General features: G+C 42.9%; 1 long non-coding RNA gene across 1 annotated transcript; it reads left to right on the forward strand.

Annotated features, from left to right (window-relative positions):
- Positions 1–4,156: 4,156 nt before the first annotated feature.
- Positions 4,157–5,711, forward strand: LOC127338718 (uncharacterized). Its single transcript, XR_007874475.1, has 4 exons — positions 4,157–4,373; positions 4,450–4,636; positions 4,703–5,059; positions 5,396–5,711. It is a non-coding gene; the product is annotated as an uncharacterized lncRNA (long non-coding RNA).
- Positions 5,712–5,983: the final 272 nt, after the last annotated feature.

Genomic DNA, 5,983 nt, shown 5'->3' on the forward strand with positions numbered 1-5,983 from the left:
TTCAGAAATTATCTTTGTTATCGTTTACCTACTCGAGGACGAGTAGGAACTAAGCTTGGGGATGCTTGATACGTCTCAAACATATCTATAATTTCTTATGTTCCATGCTACTTTAATGATGATACTCACATGTTTTGTACACACTGTATGTCATATTTATGCATTTTCCGGCACTAACCTATTGACAAGATGCCGAAGAGCCGATTCTTTGTTTCTGCTTTTGGTTTCAGAAATCCTACAAAGGAAATATTCTCGGAATTGGACGAAATCAACGCCCAGGGTCTTATTTTCCACGAAGCTTCCAGAAGACCGAGGGAGATACGAAGTGGGGCCACGAGGTGGCGCCACACTAAGGCGGCGCGGCCAAGGAGGGGCCCGCGTCGCCCTAGCGTGTGGGGCCCCCGTCAGCCCCCCGACTCTGCCCTTCCGCCTACTTAAAGCCTTCGTCACGAATACCCCAGTACCGAGAGCCACGATACGGAAAACCTTCCAGAGAGGCCGCCGCCGCCAATCCCATCTCGGGGGATTCTGGAGATCGCCTCCGGCACCCTGCCGGAGAGGGGAATCATCTCCTGGAGGACTCTTCATCGCCATGATCGCCTCCGGATTGATGTGTGAGTAGTTCACCCCTGGACTATGGGTCCATAGCAGTAGCTAGATGGTCGTATTCTCCTCATTGTGCTATCATTGTTGGATCTTGTGAGTTGCCTAACATGATCAAGATCATCTATTTGTAATGCTACATGTTGCGTTTGTTGGGATCCGATGAATATGGAATACTATGTTATGTTGATTATCAATCTATCATATATGTGTTGTTTAAGATTTTGCATGCTCTCCGTTGCTAGTAGAGGCTCTGGCCAAGTTGATATTTGTAACTCCAAGAGGGAGTATTTATGCTCGATAGTGGGTTCATGCCTCCATTTAATCTGGGACAAGGATGTAAAAGTTCTAAGGTTGTGGATGTCTTTGTGCCACTAGGGATAAAACATCAATGCTTTGTCTAAGGATATTTGTGTTGATTACATTACGCACCATACTTAATGCAATTGTCTGTTGTTTGCAACTTAATACTGGAAGGGGTGCGGATGCTAACCCGAAGGTGGACTTTTTAGGCATAGATGCATGCTGGATAGCGGTCTATGTACTTTGTCGTAATGCCCAATTGAATTTCACACTACTCATCATGATATGTATGTGCATTGTCATGCCCTCTTTATTTGTCAATTGCCCAACTGTAGTTTGTTCACCCAACATGCTATTTCTTATTGGAGAGACACCACTAGTGAACTGTGGACCCCGGTCCATTCTTTTACATCGAATACAATCTACTGCAATACTTGTTCTTACTGTTCTTCGCAAACATCATCTTCCACACTATACATTTAATCCTTTGTTACAGCAAGCCGGTGAGATTGACAACCTCACTGTTAAGTTGGGGCAAAGTACTTTGATTGTGTTGTGCAGGTTCCACGTTGGCGCCGGAATCCCTGGTGTTGCGCCGCACTACACTCCGTCACCAACAACCTTCACGTGCTCCTTGACTCCTACTGGTTCGATAACCTTGGTTTCTTACTGAGGGAAAACTCACCGCTGTACGCATCACACCTTCCTCTTGGGGTTCCCAACGGACGCGTGATGTACCGTCACAAGAAGTAACTATAACTTTGGAGAAGTGTTTGAAAGAGAGACGACAAGCACGGGGAGACCCTCAAGGACATCCACTCGATTTAGACAATCCAAAAATAGGATGTCATCGCACCGAGCTTCGAAGTGGAAGAGGATAATGGAGTACCTAACGCTTCATCTTTTCCATGTTATAACTTTTTTGAGTAATGCAGGGCTGCTGGATGATTTCTTGGTCCTCATCAATAATGTGGGCTTAACCACCTATATGGAAGATGAGAGGGAGCAATACTACATGCTAACAAAAATCTTTGTTGAGAGCTTTCAGTTCAACAACAAGCACTATCAACCATCAGTTACATTCAAGATTTATGATAATCCTATTACTATGAAGTTTAAGGATTTTTGTACTGCATTGAATATTGCCCCTGTAGGTACAGCGAAGAAGATCGAGAATAATCCCAAGGCTTTGCTGGAGCTCTATCGAGAAGTTACCAATGATGATAGCCGCACCATTCAGAGCGGCAAGATAAGAAACATTCAACTCCCTGCCATTAGATATTTCGCTTACTATCTTGCTACTAACATTCTTGGTAGGGAGAACACTAGCAATATTTCTAGTTATCATCTTGCTTTCCTAGTTGCTGCACTTACTGGAAAGACACCTTATCATCTTGGTGCTCTTGTTGCTCGCCGTTTGTCTAACAAGGGGCCTATTTTTGGAGGAATTGTTGCCTCACGCATTTTGGCATATCTAGATCTTCCTCTTGACCCTACTGATGTGAAATTAACTCCTATAAGGCTTGATATTGCTGCTATGAAGAGTCATCAATTTGTTACAACTGACTCTAGTTTAGATAATATTGTCTATAAAATGTTGTTTATTGACGGGGATGAGAGGGAAATCCCTTTGCCGCAAATAGTTTTGTTCGATATTCACAGGAAACCGTGGTCGCGCTCTAAGGAGGAGGTGGATGAGCAGCTGAGGATACATGGCTTCCACCAGCAGCATGACTCGGAGGACGCCGAGCCCTCCTACGGGTACACGGTCACATATCCTGGTGCATCTTCCAGCACATACCCAGAACAGGATCCATCTTCGTCGTACTACGGAGGTGCCACTTCATGGGCACCATGGGATTGATCTCCACTTAGGCCAAAAGCCTAAGCTTGGGGGAGGTATACCGACATCACTCATTCATTGCATACTATAGTTGCTGGATACTTGTACATACCTGTTTAGCTTCTTAAAGTGGTTTTCTAATAAGAGGGAGATGATATTTGGGGAAGTGCTGATTGAAAATAGATTCTGGACTGATACCAAAAAAAATTCTCAAAAACAACCAGAACGTTATTTTGCGAAGCCAATTTTTGTGCATGTTCCCCAAGCTGTTATCTAACTTTCATTAGTTGAACACTTTTCGAGCTGAGCCGCGGAAGAATTTCTTTAAAATCGATTACTGTACTGCTGTCAAGTTTGACGAATTTCTGCTGCTTTGTGTTTATGTGACTCTTTTAGTTTTCATTTTCTTGTTTTTGCTTTGTTTCTTTCCTAAAACACAAAAAGACCAAAAATATTTCGGTTGTTTCTCTTCACCATTTGTTTATTTTGGTTTCTTGCTTTTATTTTGCTCTGATTGCTATCGTTGGTTTGCTATAAGAAAATCCAAAAAGATTTTGCTTTGTTTGCTTGTTTCCTTTTGTTCTTGTTTCCAATTCGAAAACACCAAAATATTTATTGTTCTTCTTTGGTTTTGTAAAGTTCATTATGGAGTTCAGCGGTCTCTGGTGGCTGGAGCGTGGTTTTCATTCCAAATTATTCAAGCTACACAAGTGAAAGGCAATAATGACGATCTACGACAATTCGACTGTGGTGAGAGGCTGGTATGAACTCTATTTGTTTTCATTTTTGTACATATACTCATCCATGTTAGCATGCTTAGTTGGTTCATGTGAGGTATATGTCATTTAAGAAAGTCTAGTAGTTCATGATCTCTCATGTTTAGCTCCAGTTTATTAATATGAGTAGCATGTCATAGATATTTGGTTGCATTGTTTTATTCATAAGTAGGTATGACATTGTGGTATCCTCCTCTGAATAATCTTCTCTTTTTTAATAGATGGCCCCATTTTGCCGGTCTCACAGCGAGCCACGTCACCTTATTAAAAGTTTCCACTTCTTCTCATTGTTTTCAAGCGTACCCAACGTTTTTGGTACCGAGCCCGACACGGCAGGACTGAGGAGCCGAACCAGAGCCAGACCCACGACACGAGCGGAACCACGGGACCTTCGTCGCCAGAACCACGTGCGTCCACCAGATGGGCGGACCGAAGGCAGCCCATGAACCGTTGATATGAGCTAGCGTCGCATGGCCTCGCTTCGGACCAACATGGGCTAAAGATATGGGTTCCTTCGGTGGCTCGATGGCCCAGTCGTTTCATTTGTTACTTTGATCGACTCGCTCGATGGACCGACTTCCTTCGTACTAAAAAAAACAATTGCTGACCGCTGATACTCTCTTCCTCTGCCGCCGCCAACGTCCGTCCTCCTCCCCACGGACTTAATACTCATCATAATAGCTATAAATCCGACCATTGAACCACTAGAAACTGCTCAATGGAGCTCATACACCACCGCCATTGCATCCAGATTAATAAGCATGCCCTGCAGCTGCAGCCCTACTGCAATCCACATCCACAACAAGCAGACGTTGTCACCACGCCCAGCGCCAGCGGCCTACACGCTGGTATCTAGGTGCTCTTGATCCTAATTCCTACTCTATTTTTTCACAACCCCTCAATATTGCTTCCTTACCTGGGCAGGTTCATCACGATTTAATTGGATTCATCTACTGCTACCTTAGGCCCTCACGATTTCACTGGATTCAATCCGTTGCTACCTCAGGCCTTCCCGATTTCTTCGTATTTATTCTCAGTTTGGTCGCTGAAGATTTCCTTGGGTTCATTGGTAACTCGATCTGCTGACACTACAAATCGCCTTTATCCATCGGTAGGCATATCTAATCTCCTTCCCACGTTGATCAATCAGTTGGGACAAGGGGAGTTGTTATTCCAGGACGAGACACATGAGGATGGATGAGGGAACTATCTAGGATCAACCAAGCGCATTGATGCACATAATCATGCAGACGGTGGAAAAGCAAGGCTAGAGGCCCTCTACTGTCTTAACCGCCCCTCTCAAAGATAGTATCGGATCTGAACCTTTTGCTCTTCTCCAATGGTTTCCCATACACAGGTTCCAATATGTTTAAGTCCTCTAGAATTCCGGCTGGCCATCTGCATCCTGGTGGAGTCCGGGTCCTTCCATTCTTTGTTTGTGAAACTGACAATTGGAATTCCCATAAGATAATATAACCGAGAAATTTCATTTGATTTCAGCATATTATTTGGATTTTAGGTGGCTAATTCTCCGGTAAGAGTCTTCTTGAAACACTCTGTTAATATGTTGTACTATTGTACCGATCTCTTTTGCCCTTTTGGAATAACTGCATGTTTTATAATGTAGTATTTCAGCATTTCTAAACGAATTGTTCAGGGCAATTACTCGATTTATCTTTATCCATAGAAGTAGAATAATAGGAAGTATCCAATCAGATATCAACATGTATTTTTCTTATTATGTAATCTGAATTTCTGAAGGCCTTTAAGGCACTGATTTCATCGACTAATCTTATGTCTATTAATCTCCTTGGACACACTGAATTACTTTAGTTTCGTTCTAATGTCTGTTTCTATGATTGAGATGCAGGCTAAACATTGGTTAACAAATATATTAAGCTGAGGATCTTCACTTACTGAGAGATTCAGAGTAAGACATGTTCCCGTGTTGAACTGTCCAGCGGCATGGCTGGTACTGAAAAAAAACTGCCGTGCTACCAAAGATTTGGTACATCTTTACCTCCTTTCTACACACAAGTGGGAAGTAGTGGATCAACGTCCACTGAATTCGGTCAGAGGAATATGTACATGTGTTTGAATTTGGCAATCCATGCTTCTTATGAATAAGAGCATTTCAGTGTATGAGATTTGTCAAATAGTGATTCTTACGAATAAAATCAGTTCAATTATGTACTTTTTGTTCACATAAGTATCCCGCAGCAACGCGCGGGGTATCATCTAGTTCACTTGAATCGACTTGGCACATGCTCACACATGCATATGACTGAACAAAAGTCAATTAAGCCTCGATGATTTACTTTGCCTCAGAGTTCTTGTATCACTTTTATGCCTCCGTTAATTTATTTTGCCGCAAGCATGATTATGACAGTTACTGCTCTCTTGATTGTCGCTTCCCAGTCTATTGCTAGCCTTCACTTGTACTGAGCGGAAACGCTGC

Source organism: Lolium perenne, chromosome 3 (assembly GCF_019359855.2).
Source record: "Lolium perenne isolate Kyuss_39 chromosome 3, Kyuss_2.0, whole genome shotgun sequence".
Lineage (NCBI taxonomy): Eukaryota > Viridiplantae > Streptophyta > Magnoliopsida > Poales > Poaceae > Lolium > Lolium perenne.